Genomic DNA, 15,164 nt, shown 5'->3' on the forward strand with positions numbered 1-15,164 from the left:
TAAGTACTAAAAGTGCACTGTGTAGCCATGTCTGGTCTCCTATATATTAGGACAAGTACTAAGGGTGCACTGTGTAGTCATGTCTGGGTCCCTATATATTAGGACAAGTACTAAGGGTGCACTGTGTAGTCATGTCTGGGTCTCCTATATATTAGGACAAGTACTAAGGGCGCACTGTGTAGCCATGTCTGGGTCTCCTATATATTAGGACAAGTACTAAGGGTGCACTGTGTAGTCATGTCTGGGTCCCTTATATATTAGGACAAGTACTAAGGGTGCCCTGTGTAGTCATGTCTGGGTCCCTTATATATTAGGACAAGTACTAGGGGTGCACTGTGTAGCCATGTCTGGGACCTCTATATATTAGGACAAGTACTAAGGGTGCACTGTGTAGCCATGGCTGGGTCCCTTTATATTAGGACAAGTACTAAGGGTGCCCTGTGTAGTCATGTCTGGGTCTACTATATATTAGGACAAGTACTAAGGGTGCACTGTGTCGTCCTGTCTGGTCTCTTATATATTAGGACAAGTACTAAGGGTGCACTGTGTAGTCATATCTGGGTCCCCTATATATTAGGACAAGTACTAAGGGTGCACTGTGTAGTCATGTCTGGGTCTCCTATATATTAGGTACACTATATAGTCATGTCTGGATCTCCTATATATTAGGTACACTGTGTAGCCATGTTTGGGTCCCTATATATGAGGACAAGTAGTAAGGGTGCCCTGTGTAACCATGTCCGGGTATCCTATATATTAGGACAAGTACTAAGGGTGCACTGTGTAGTCATGTCTGGGTCCCCTGTATATTAGGACAAGTACTAAGGGTGCACTGTGTAGCCATGTCTGGGTCCCCTATATATTAGGACAAGTGGTGCACTGTGTAGCCATGTCTAGTTCCACTATATATTAGGACAAGTACTAAGGGTGCACTGAGTACTCATGTCTGGGCCCCTATATATTAGAACAAATACTAGGGGTGCACTGTGTAGCCATGTCTGGGTTCTCTATATATTAGGATAAGTACTAAGGGTGTACTGTGTAGTCATTTCTGGGTTCTCTATATATTAGGATAAGTACTAAGGGTGCACTGTGTAGCCATGTCCGGGTATTCTATATATTAGGACAAGTACTAAGGGTGCACTGTGTAGTCATGTCCGGGTATCCTATATATTAGGACAAGTACTAAGGATGTACTGTGTAGTCATGTCTGGGTTCTCTATATATTAGGATAAGTACTAAGGGTGCACTGTGTAACCATGTCTGGGTATTCTATATATTAGGACAAGTACTAAGGGTGCACTGTGTAGTCATGTCTGGGTCCCCTATATATTAGGTCAAGTACTAAGGGTGCACTGTGTAGCCATGTCTGGGTCCCCTATATATTAGGACAAGTACTAAGGGTGCACTGTGTAGCCATGTCCGGGTATCCTATATATTAGGACAAGTACTAAGGATGCACTGTGTAGTCATGTCTGGGTCCCCTATATATTAGGATAAGTACTAAGGGTGCACTTTGTAGCCATGTCTGGGTCTACTATATAGTAGGACAAGTACTAAGGGTGTACTGTGTAGCCATGTCTGGGTCTCCTATATATTAGGACAAGTACAAAGGGTGCACTGTGTAGTCATGTCTGGGTCTCCTATATATTAGGACAAGTACTAAGGGTGCACTGTGTAGCCATGTCTGGGTCCCCTATATATTAGGACAAGTACTAAGGGTGCACTGTGTAGTCATGTCTGGGTCCCCTATATATTAGGACAAGTACTAAGGGTGCACTGTGTAGTCATGTCTGGGTCTCCTATATATTAGGACAAGTACTAAGGGTGCACTGTGTAGCCATGTCTGGGTCCCCTATATATTAGGACAAGTACTAAGGGTGCACTGTGTAGTCATGTCTGGGTCCCCTATATATTAGGACAAGTACTAAGGGTGTACTGTGTAGCCATGTCTGGGTCCCTATATATTAAGACAAGTACTAAGGGTGCACTTTGTAGCCATGTCTGATCCCCCATTTATTAGGACAAGTACTAAGGGTGCACTGTGTAGTCATGTCTGGGTATCCTATATATTAGGACAAGTACTAAGGGTGCACTGTGTAGTCATGTCTGGGTCCCCTATATATTAGGACAAGTACTAAGGGTGTACTGTGTAGCCATGTCTGCGTCCCCTGTATATTAGGACAAGTACTAAGGGTGCCCTGTGTAGCCATGTCTGGGTCCCTATATATTAGGACAAGTACTAAGGGTGCCCTGTGTAGCCATGTCTGGGTCCCTATATATTAAGACAAGTACTAAGGGTGCACTTTGTAGCCATGTCTGATCCCCCATATATTAGGACAAGTACTAAGGGTGCACTGTGTAGCCATGTCTGGGTATCCTATATATTAGGGCAAGTACTAAGGGAGCACTGTGTAGCCATGTCTGGGTGCCTATATATTAGGACAAGTACTAAGGGTGCACTCTGTAGTCATGTCTGGTTCTCCTATATCTTAGGACAAGTACTAAGGGTGCACTGTGTAGCCATGTCTGGGTATCCTATAAATTAGGACATGTACTAGGGTGCACTGTGTAGTCATGTCTGGGTCTCCTATATATTAGGACAATTTACCAAGGGTGCACTGTGTAGTCATGTCTGGGCTCTTATATATTAGTATAAGTACTAAGGGTGTACTTTGTAGCCATGTCTGATCCCCCATATATTAGGACAAGTACTAAGGGTGCACTGTGTAGCCATGTCTGGGTATCCTATATATTAGGGCAAGTACTAAGGGAGCACTGTGTAGCCATGTCTGGGTGCCTATATATTAGGACAAGTACTAAGGGTGCACTCTGTAGTCATGTCTGGTTCTCCTATATCTTAGGACAAGTACTAAGGGTGCACTGTGTAGCCATGTCTGGGTATCCTATAAATTAGGACATGTACTAGGGTGCACTGTGTAGTCATGTCTGGGTCTCCTATATATTAGGACAATTTACCAAGGGTGCACTGTGTAGTCATGTCTGGGCTCTTATATATTAGTATAAGTACTAAGGGTGTACTGTGTAGCCATGTCTGGGTCCTCTATATATTAGGACAAGTACTAAGGGTGCACTGTGTAGTCATGTCTGGGTCTCCTATATATTAGGTACACAGTGTAGCCATGTCTGGGTCTTCAATATATTGGGACAAGTATTAAGGGTGCAGTGTGTAGTCATGTCTGATCCCCCATATATTAGGACAAGTACTAAGGGTGCACTGTGTAGCCATGTCTGGCTCCCCTGTATATTAAAACAAGTACTAAGGGTGCACTTTGTAGCCATGTCTGGTTCTCCTATATATTAGGACAATACTAAGGGTGCACTGTGTTGTCATGTCTGGGTCCCCTATATATTAAGACAAGTACTAAGGGTGCACCGTTTAGTCATGTCTGGGTGCCCTATATATTAGGACAAGTATTAAGGGTGCACTGTGTAGCCATGTCTGGGTCCCCTATATATTAGGACAAGTACTAAGGGTGCACTGTGTAGCCATGTCTGGGTCCCCTAAATATTAGGACAAGTACTAAGGGTGCACTGTGTTGTCATGTCTGGGTCCCCTATATATTAAGACGAGTACTAAGGGTGCACCGTTTAGTCATGTCTGGGTCCCCTATATATTAGGACAAGTATTAAGGGTGCACTGTGTAGCCATGTCTGGGTCCCCTATATATTAGGACAAGTACTAAGGGTGCACTGTGTTGTCATGTCTGAGTCCCCTATATATTAGGACAAGTACTAAGGGTGCACTGTGTTGTCATGTCTGGGTCCCCTATATATTAAGACAAGTACTAAGGGTGCACCATTTAGTCATGTCTGGGTCCCCCATATATTATGACTAGTACTAAGGGTGCCCTGTGTAGCCATGTCTGGGCTCTTATATATCAGAATAAGTACTAAGAGTGCCCTGTGTTGCCATGTCTGGTCTCCTATATATTAGGACAAGTACTAAGGGTGCACTGTGTAGTCATGTCTGGTCCCCTATATATTAGGACAAGTACTAAGGGTGCACTGTGTAGCCATGTCTGGTCCTCTATATTAGGACAAGTACTAAGGGTGCCCTGTGTAGCCATGTCTGGGTCCCCTATATATTAGGACAAGTACTAAGGGTGCCCTGTGTAGTCATGTCTGGGTCCCTATATATTAGGACAAGTACTAAGGGTGCACTGTGTAGTCATGTCTGGGTCTCCAATATATTAGGTACACTGTGTAGCGATGTCTGGGTCTTCTATATATTAGGACAATTATTAAGGATGCACTGTGTAGTCATGTCTGGGTCTCCTATATATTAGGACAAGTACTAAGGGCGCACTGTGTAGCCATGTCTGGGTCTCCTATATATTAGGACAAGTACTAAGGGTGCACTGTGTAGTCATGTCTGGGTCCCTTATATATTAGGACAAGTACTAAGGGTGCACTGTGTAGCCATGTCTGGGACCTCTATATATTAGGACAAGTACTAAGGGTGCACTGTGTAGCCATGTCTGGTCTCTTATATATTAGGACAAGTACTAAGGGTGCACTGTGTAGTCATATCTGGGTCCCCTATATATTAAGACGAGTACTAAGGGTGCACCGTTTAGTCATGTCTGGGTCCCCTATATATTAGGACAAGTATTAAGGGTGCACTGTGTAGCCATGTCTGGGTCCCCTATATTTTAGGACAAGTACTAAGGGTGCACTGTGTTGTCATGTCTGAGTCCCCTATATATTAGGACAAGTACTAAGGGTGCACTGTGTTGTCATGTCTGGGTCCCCTATATATTAAGACAAGTACTAAGGGTGCACCATTTAGTCATGTCTGGGTCCCCCATATATTATGACTAGTACTAAGCGTGCCCTGTGTAGCCATGTCTGGGCTCTTATATATCAGGATAAGTACTAAGGGTGCACTGTGTAGTCATGTCTGGGTTCCTATATAATAGGAAAAGTACTAAGGGTGCACTGTGCAGCCATGTCTGGTCTTTTATATATTTGGACAAGTACTAAGGGGGCACTGTGTAGTCATGTCTGGGTCCCTATATATTAGGACAAGTACTAAGGGTGCACTGTGTAGCCATGTCTGGGTTCCTATATAATAGGACAAGTACTAAGGGTGCACTGTGCAGCCATGTCTGGTCTTTTATATATTTGGACAAGTACTAAGGGTGCACTGTGTAGTCATGTCTGGGTCCCTATATATTAGGACAAGTACTAAGGGTGCACTGTGTAGTCATGTCTGGGTCTCCTATATATTAGGTACACTGTGTAGCGATGTCTGGGTCTTCTATATATTAGGACAATTATTAAGGATGCACTGTGTAGTTATGTCTGGGTCTCCTATATATTAGGACAAGTACTAAGGGCGCACTGTGTAGCCATGTCTGGGTCTCCTATATATTAGGACAAGTACTAAGGGTGCACTGTGTAGTCATGTCTGGGTCCCTTATATATTAGGACAAGTACTAAGGGTGCACTGTGTAGCCATGTCTGGGACCTCTATATATTAGGACAAGTACTAAGGGTGCACTGTGTAGCCATGTCTGGTCTCTTATATATTAGGACAAGTACTAAGGGTGCACTGTGTAGTCATATCTGGGTCCCCTATATATTAGGACAAGTACTAAGGGTGCACTGTGTAGTCATGTCTGGGTCTCCTTTATATTAGGTACACTATATAGTCATGTCTGGATCTCCTATATATTAGGTACACTTTGTAGCCATGTTTGGGTCCCTATATATGAGGACAAGTAGTAAGGGTGCCCTGTGTAGTCATGTCTGGGTCCCCTGTATATTAGAACAAGTACTAAGGGTGCACTGTGTAGCCATGTCTGGGTCCCCTATATATTAGGACAAGTGGTGCACTGTGTAGCCATGTCTAGTTCCACTATATATTAGGACAAGTACTAAGGGTGCACTGAATACTCATGTCTGGGCCCCTATACATTAGAACAAATACTAAGGGTGCACTGTGTAGCCATGTCTGGGTTCTCTATATATTAGGATAAGTACTAAGGGTGTACTGTGTAGTCATTTCTGGGTTCTCTATATATTAGGATATGTACTAAGGGTGCGCTTTGTAGCCATGTCTGGTCCCTATATATTAGGACAAGTACTAAGGGTGCACTGTGTAGTCATGTCCGGGTATCCTATATATTAGGACAAGTACTAAGGATGTACTGTGTAGTCATGTCTGGGTTCTCTATATATTAGGATAAGTACTAAGGGTGCACTGTGTAGCCATGTCTGGGTATTCTATATATTAGGACAAGTACTAAGGGTGCACTGTGTAGTCATGTCTGGGTCCCCTATATATTAGGTCAAGTACTAAGGGTGCACTGTGTAGCCATGTCTGGGTCCCCTATATATTAGGACAAGTACTAAGGGTGCACTGTGTAGCCATGTCCGGGTATCCTATATATTAGGACAAGTACTAAGGATGCACTGTGTAGTCATGTCTGGGTCCCCTATATATTAGGATAAGTACTAAGGGTGCACTTTGTAGCCATGTCTGGGTCTACTCTATAGTAGGACAAGTACTAAGGGTGCACTGTGTAGTCATCTCTGGGTCTCCTATATATTAGGACAAGTACTAAGGGTGCACTGTGTAGTCATGTCTGGGTCCCCTATATATTAGGACAAGTACTAAGGGTGCACTGTGTAGCCATGTCTGGGTCCCTATATATTAAGACAAGTACTAAGGGTGCACTTTGTAGCCATGTCTGATCCCCCATATATTAGCACAAGTACTAAGGGTGCACTGTGTAGTCATGTCTGGGTCCCCTATATATTAGGACAAGTACTGAGGGTGTACTGTGTAGCCATGTCTGCGTCCCCTGTATATTAGGACAATTACTAAGGGTGCCCTGTGTAGCCATGTCTGGGTCCCTATATATTAGGACAAGTACTAAGGGTGCACTGTGTAGTCATGTCATGGTCCCCTATATATTAGGACAAGTACTAAGGGTGTTCTGTGTAGCCATGTCTGGGTCCCTATATATTAAGACAAGTACTAAGGGTGCACTTTGTAGCCATGTCTGATCCCCCATATATTAGGACAAGTACTAAGGGTGCACTGTGTAGCCATGTCTGGTTCTCCTATATATTAGGACATGTACTGGGGGCAATGTGTAGCCATGTCTGGGTTTCTTATATATTAGGTACACTGTGAGGCCATGTCTGGGTCATCTATATATTAGGACAATACTAAGGGTGCACTGTGTTGTCATGTCTGGGTCCCCTATATATTAAGACAAGTACTAAGGGTGCACCGTTTAGTCATGTCTGGGTCCCCTATATATTAGGACAAGTATTAAGGGTGCACTGTGTAGCCATGTCTGGGTCCCCTATATATTAGGACAAGTACTAAGGGTGCACTGTGTAGCCATGTCTGGGTCCCCTATATATTAGGACAAGTACTAAGGGTGCACTGTGTTGTCATGTCTGGGTCCCCTATATATTAAGACGAGTACTAAGGGTGCACCGTTTAGTCATGTCTGGGTCCCCTATATATTAGGACAAGTATTAAGGGTGCACTGTGTAGCCATGTCTGGGTCCCCTATATATTAGGACAAGTACTAAGGGTGCACTGTGTTGTCATGTCTGGGTCCCCTATATATTAAGACAAGTACTAAGGGTGCACCGTTTAGTCATGTCTGGGTCCCCTATATATTAGGACAAGTACTAAGGGTGCACTGTGTTGTCATGTCTGGGTCCCCTATATATTAAGACAAGTACTAAGGGTGCACCGTTTAGTCATGTCTGGGTCCCCTATATATTAGGACAAGTACTAAGGGTGCACTGTGTAGTCATGTCTGTGTCCCCTATATATTAGGACAAGTACTAAGGGTGCACTGTGTAGCCATGTCTGGGTCCCCTATATATTAGGACAAGTACTAAGGGTGCACTGTGTTGTCATGTCTGGGTCCCCTATATATTAAGACAAGTACTAAGGGTGCACCATTTAGTCATGTCTGGGTCCCCCATATATTATGACTAGTACTAAGGGTGCCCTGTGTAGCCATGTCTGGGCTCTTATATATCAGGATAAGTACTAAGGGTGCACTGTGTAGTCATGTCTGGGCTCTTATATATCAGGATAAGTACTAAGAGTGCCCTGTGTAGCCATGTCTGGGTTCCTATATAATAGGACAAGTACTAAGGGTGCACTGTGCAGCCATGTCTGGTCTTTTATATATTTGGACAAGTACTAAGGGTGCACTGTGTAGCCATGTCTGGTCTCCTATATATTAGGACAAGTACTAAGGGTGCACTGTGTAGTCATGTCTGGGTCCCTATATATTAGGACAAGTACTAAGGGTGCACTGTGTAGTCATGTCTGGGTCTCCTATATATTAGGTACACTGTGTAGCGATGTCTGGGTCTTCTATATATTAGGACAATTATTAAGGATGCACTGTGTAGTCATGTCTGGGTCTCCTATATATTAGGACAAGTAGTAAGGGCGCACTGTGTAGCCATGTCTGGGTCTCCTATATATTAGGACAAGTACTAAGAGTGCACTGTGTAGTCATGTCTGGGTCCCTTATATATTAGGACAAGTACTAAGGGTGCACTGTGTAGCCATGTCTGGGACCTCTATATATTAGGACAAGTACTAAGGGTGCACTGTGTAGCCATGTCTGGTCTCTTATATATTAGGACAAGTACTAAGGGTGCACTGTGTAGTCATATCTGGGTCCCCTATATATTAGGACAAGTACTAAGGGTGCACTGTGTAGTCATGTCTGGGTCTCCTATATATTAGGTACACTATGTAGTCATGTCTGGATCTCCTATATATTAGGTACACTGTGTAGCCATGTTTGGGTCCCTATATATGAGGACAAGTAGTAAGGGTGCCCTGTGTAGTCATGTCTGGGTCCCCTGTATATTAGGACAAGTACTAAGGGTGCACTGTGTAGCCATGTCTGGGTCCCCTATATATTAGGACAAGTGGTGCACTGTGTAGCCATGTCTAGTTCCACTATATATTAGGACAAGTACTAAGGGTGCACTGAGTACTCATGTCTGGGCCCCTATACATTAGAACAAATACTAAGGGTGCACTGTGTAGCCATGTCTGGGTTCTCTATATATTAGGATAAGTACTAAGGGTGTACTGTGTAGTCATGTCTGGGTCTCCTATATATTAGGATATGTACTAAGGGTGCGCTTTGTAGCCATGTCTGGTCCCTATATATTAGGACAAGTACTAAGGGTGCACTGTGTAGTCATGTCCGGGTATCCTATATATTAGGACAAGTACTAAGGATGTACTGTGTAGTCATGTCTGGGTTCTCTATATATTAGGATAAGTACTAAGGGTGCACTGTGTAGCCATGTCCGGGTATTCTATATATTAGGACAAGTACTAAGAGTGCACCGTTTAGTCATGTCTGGGTCCCCTATATATTAGGACAAGTACTAAGGGTGCACTGTGTAGTCATGTCTGTGTCCCCTATATATTAGGACAAGTACTAAGGGTGCACTGTGTAGCCATGTCTGGGTCCCCTATATATTAGGACAAGTACTAAGGATGCACTGTGTTGTCATGTCTGGGTCCCCTATATATTAAGACAAGTACTAAGGGTGCACCATTTAGTCATGTCTGGGTCCCCCATATATTATGACTAGTACTAAGGGTGCCCTGTGTAGCCATGTCTGGGCTCTTATATATCAGGATAAGTACTAAGGGTGCACTGTGTAGTCATGTCTGGGCTCTTATATATCAGGATAAGTACTAAGAGTGCCCTGTGTAGCCATGTCTGGGTTCCTATATAATAGGACAAGTACTAAGGGTGCACTGTGCAGCCATGTCTGGTCTTTTATATATTTGGACAAGTACTAAGGGTGCACTGTGTAGCCATGTCTGGTCTCCTATATATTAGGACAAGTACTAAGGGTGCACTGTGTAGTCATGTCTGGGTCCCTATATATTAGGACAAGTACTAAGGGTGCACTGTGTAGTCATGTCTGGGTCTCCTATATATTAGGTACACTGTGTAGCGATGTCTGGGTCTTCTATATATTAGGACAATTATTAAGGATGCACTGTGTAGTCATGTCTGGGTCTCCTATATATTAGGACAAGTAGTAAGGGCGCACTGTGTAGCCATGTCTGGGTCTCCTATATATTAGGACAAGTACTAAGAGTGCACTGTGTAGTCATGTCTGGGTCCCTTATATATTAGGACAAGTACTAAGGGTGCACTGTGTAGCCATGTCTGGGACCTCTATATATTAGGACAAGTACTAAGGGTGCACTGTGTAGCCATGTCTGGTCTCTTATATATTAGGACAAGTACTAAGGGTGCACTGTGTAGTCATATCTGGGTCCCCTATATATTAGGACAAGTACTAAGGGTGCACTGTGTAGTCATGTCTGGGTCTCCTATATATTAGGTACACTATATAGTCATGTCTGGATCTCCTATATATTAGGTACACTGTGTAGCCATGTTTGGGTCCCTATATATGAGGACAAGTAGTAAGGGTGCCCTGTGTAGTCATGTCTGGGTCCCCTGTATATTAGGACAAGTACTAAGGGTGCACTGTGTTGTAGCCATGTCTGGGTCCCCTATATATTAGGACAAGTGGTGCACTGTGTAGCCATGTCTAGTTCCACTATATATTAGGACAAGTACTAAGGGTGCACTGAGTACTCATGTCTGGGCCCCTATACATTAGAACAAATACTAAGGGTGCACTGTGTAGCCATGTCTGGGTTCTCTATATATTAGGATAAGTACTAAGGGTGTACTGTGTAGTCATGTCTGGGTCTCCTATATATTAGGATATGTACTAAGGGTGCGCTTTGTAGCCATGTCTGGTCCCTATATATTAGGACAAGTACTAAGGGTGCACTGTGTAGTCATGTCCGGGTATCCTATATATTAGGACAAGTACTAAGGATGTACTGTGTAGTCATGTCTGGGTTCTCTATATATTAGGATAAGTACTAAGGGTGCACTGTGTAGCCATGTCCGGGTATTCTATATATTAGGACAAGTACTAAGGGTGCACTGTGTAGTCATGTCTGGGTCCCCTATATATTAGGTCAAGTACTAAGGGTGCACTGTGTAGCCATGTCTGGGTCCCCTATATATTAGGACAAGTACTAAGGGTGCACTGTGTAGCCATGTCCGGGTATCCTATATATTAGGACAAGTACTAAGGATGCACTGTGTAGTCATGTCTGGGTCCCCTATATATTAGGATAAGTACTAAGGGTGCACTTTGTAGCCATGTCTGGGTCTACTATATAGTAGGACAAGTACTAAGGGTGTACTGTGTAGCCATGTCTGGGTCTCCTATATATTAGGACAAGTACTAAGGGTGCACTGTGTAGTCATGTCTGGGTCTCCTATATATTAGGACAAGTACTAAGGGTGCACTGTGTAGCCATGTCTGATCCCCCATATATTAGGACAAGTACTAAGGGTGCACTGTGTAGTCATGTCTGGGTCCCCTATATATTAGGACAAGTACTAAGGGTGCACTGTGTAGTCTTGTCTGGGTCCCTATATATTAAGACAAGTACTAAGGGTGCACTTTGTAGCCATGTCTGATCCCCCATATATTAGGACAAGTACTAAGGGTGCACTGTGTAGCCATGTCTGGTCCCCTATATATTAGGACAAGTACTAAGGGTGCACTGTGTAGTCATGTCTGGGTCCCCTATATATTAGGACAAGTACTGAGGGTGTACTGTGTAGCCATGTCTGCGTCCCCTGTATATTAGGACAAGTACTAAGGGTGCCCTGTGTAGCCATGTCTGGGTCCCTATATATTAGGACAAGTACTAAGGGTGCACTGTGTAGTCATGTCATGGTCCCCTATATATTAGGACAAGTACTAAGGGTGTTCTGTGTAGCCATGTCTGGGTCCCTATATATTAAGACAAGTACTAAGGGTGCACTTTGTAGCCATGTCTGATCCCCCATATATTAGGACAAGTACTAAGGGTGCACTGTGTAGCCATGTCTGGTTCTCCTATATATTAGGACATGTACTGGGGGCAATGTGTAGCCATGTCTGGGTTTCTTATATATTAGGTACACTGTGAGGCCATGTCTGGGTCATCTATATATTAGGACAATACTAAGGGTGCACTGTGTTGTCATGTCTGGGTCCCCTATATATTAAGACAAGTACTAAGGGTGCACCGTTTAGTCATGTCTGGGTCCCCTATATATTAGGACAAGTATTAAGGGTGCACTGTGTAGCCATGTCTGGGTCCCCTATATATTAGGACAAGTACTAAGGGTGCACTGTGTAGCCATGTCTGGGTCCCCTATATATTAGGACAAGTACTAAGGGTGCACTGTGTTGTCATGTCTGGGTCCCCTATATATTAAGACGAGTACTAAGGGTGCACCGTTTAGTCATGTCTGGGTCCCCTATATATTAGGACAAGTATTAAGGGTGCACTGTGTAGCCATGTCTGGGTCCCCTATATATTAGGACAAGTACTAAGGGTGCACTGTGTTGTCATGTCTGGGTCCCCTATATATTAAGACAAGTACTAAGGGTGCACCGTTTAGTCATGTCTGGGTCCCCTATATATTAGGACAAGTACTAAGGGTGCACTGTGTTGTCATGTCTGGGTCCCCTATATATTAAGACAAGTACTAAGGGTGCACCGTTTAGTCATGTCTGGGTCCCCTATATATTAGGACAAGTACTAAGGGTGCACTGTGTAGTCATGTCTGTGTCCCCTATATATTAGGACAAGTACTAAGGGTGCACTGTGTAGCCATGTCTGGGTCCCCTATATATTAGGACAAGTACTAAGGGTGCACTGTGTTGTCATGTCTGGGTCCCCTATATATTAAGACAAGTACTAAGGGTGCACCATTTAGTCATGTCTGGGTCCCCCATATATTATGACTAGTACTAAGGGTGCCCTGTGTAGCCATGTCTGGGCTCTTATATATCAGGATAAGTACTAAGGGTGCACTGTGTAGTCATGTCTGGGCTCTTATATATCAGGATAAGTACTAAGAGTGCCCTGTGTAGTCATGTCTGGGTTCCTATATAATAGGACAAGTACTAAGGGTGCACTGTGCAGCCATGTCTGGTCTTTTATATATTTGGACAAGTACTAAGGGTGCACTGTGTAGCCATGTCTGGTCTCCTATATATTAGGACAAGTACTAAGGGTGCACTGTGTAGTCATGTCTGGGTCCCTATATATTAGGACAAGTACTAAGGGTGCACTGTGTAGTCATGTCTGGGTCTCCTATATATTAGGTACACTGTGTAGCGATGTCTGGGTCTTCTATATATTAGGACAATTATTAAGGATGCACTGTGTAGTCATGTCTGGGTCTCCTATATATTAGGACAAGTACTAAGGGCGCACTGTGTAGCCATGTCTGGGTCTCCTATATATTAGGACAAGTACTAAGGGTGCACTGTGTAGTCATGTCTGGGTCCCTTATATATTAGGACAAGTACTAAGGGTGCACTGTGTAGCCATGTCTGGGACCTCTATATATTAGGACAAGTACTAAGGGTGCACTGTGTAGCCATGGCTGGGTCCCTATATATTAGGACAAGTACTAAGGGTGCACTGTGTCGTCCTGTCTGGTCTCTTATATATTAGGACAAGTACTAAGGGTGCACTGTGTAGTCATATCTGGGTCCCCTATATATTAGGACAAGTACTAAGGGTGCACTGTGTAGTCATGTCTGGGTCTCCTATATATTAGGACAAGTACTAAGGGTGCACTGTGTAGTCATATCTGGGTCCCCTATATATTAGGACAAGTACTAAGGGTGCCCTGTGTAGTCATGTCTGGGTCTACTATATATTAGGACAAGTACTAAGGGTGCACTGTGTCGTCCTGTCTGGTCTCTTATATATTAGGACAAGTACTAAGGGTGCACTGTGTAGTCATATCTGGGTCCCCTATATATTAGGACAAGTACTAAGGGTGCACTGTGTAGTCATGTCTGGGTCTCCTATATATTAGGTACACTATATAGTCATGTCTGGATCTCCTATATATTAGGTACACTGTGTAGCCATGTTTGGGTCCCTATATATGAGGACAAGTAGTAAGGGTGCCCTGTGTAACCATGTCCGGGTATCCTATATATTAGGACAAGTACTAAGGGTGCACTGTGTAGTCATGTCTGGGTCCCCTGTATATTAGGACAAGTACTAAGGGTGCACTGTGTAGCCATGTCTGGGTCCCCTATATATTAGGACAAGTGGTGCACTGTGTAGCCATGTCTAGTTCCACTATATATTAGGACAAGTATTAAGGGTGCACTGAGTACTCATGTCTGGGCCCCTATATATTAGAACAGATACTAAGGGTGCACTGAGTACTCATGTCTGGGCCCCTATATATTAGGACAAGTACTAAGGGTGCACTGTGTAGTCATGTCATGGTCCCCTATATATTAGGACAAGTACTAAGGGTGTTCTGTGTAGCCATGTCTGGGTCCCTATATATTAAGACAAGTACTAAGGGTGCACTTTGTAGCCATGTCTGATCCCCCATATATTAGGACAAGTACTAAGGGTGCACTGTGTAGCCATGTCTGGTTCTCCTATATATTAGGACATCTACTGGGGGCAATGTGTAGCCATGTCTGGGTTTCTTATATATTAGGTACACTGTGAGGCCATGTCTGGGTCATCTATATATTAGGACAATACTAAGGGTGCACTGTGTTGTCATGTCTGGGTCCCCTATATATTAAGACAAGTACTAAGGGTGCACCGTTTAGTCATGTCTGGGTCCCCTATATATTAGGACAAGTATTAAGGGTGCACTGTGTAGCCATGTCTGGGTCCCCTATATATTAGGACAAGTACTAAGGGTGCACTGTGTAGCCATGTCTGGGTCCCCTATATATTAGGACAAGTACTAAGGGTGCACTGTGTTGTCATGTCTGGGTCCCCTATATATTAAGACGAGTACTAAGGGTGCACCGTTTAGTCATGTCTGGGTCCCCTATATATTAGGACAAGTATTAAGGGTGCACTGTGTAGCCATGTCTGGGTCCCCTATATATTAGGACAAGTACTAAGGGTGCACTGTGTTGTCATGTCTGGGTCCCCTATATATTAAGACAAGTACTAAGGGTGCACCGTTTAGTCATGTCTGGGTCCCCTATATATTAGGACAAGTACTAAGGGTGCACTGTGT

The sequence above is a fragment of the Eleutherodactylus coqui genome, chromosome 2 (assembly GCF_035609145.1).
Source record: "Eleutherodactylus coqui strain aEleCoq1 chromosome 2, aEleCoq1.hap1, whole genome shotgun sequence".
Lineage (NCBI taxonomy): Eukaryota > Metazoa > Chordata > Amphibia > Anura > Eleutherodactylidae > Eleutherodactylus > Eleutherodactylus coqui.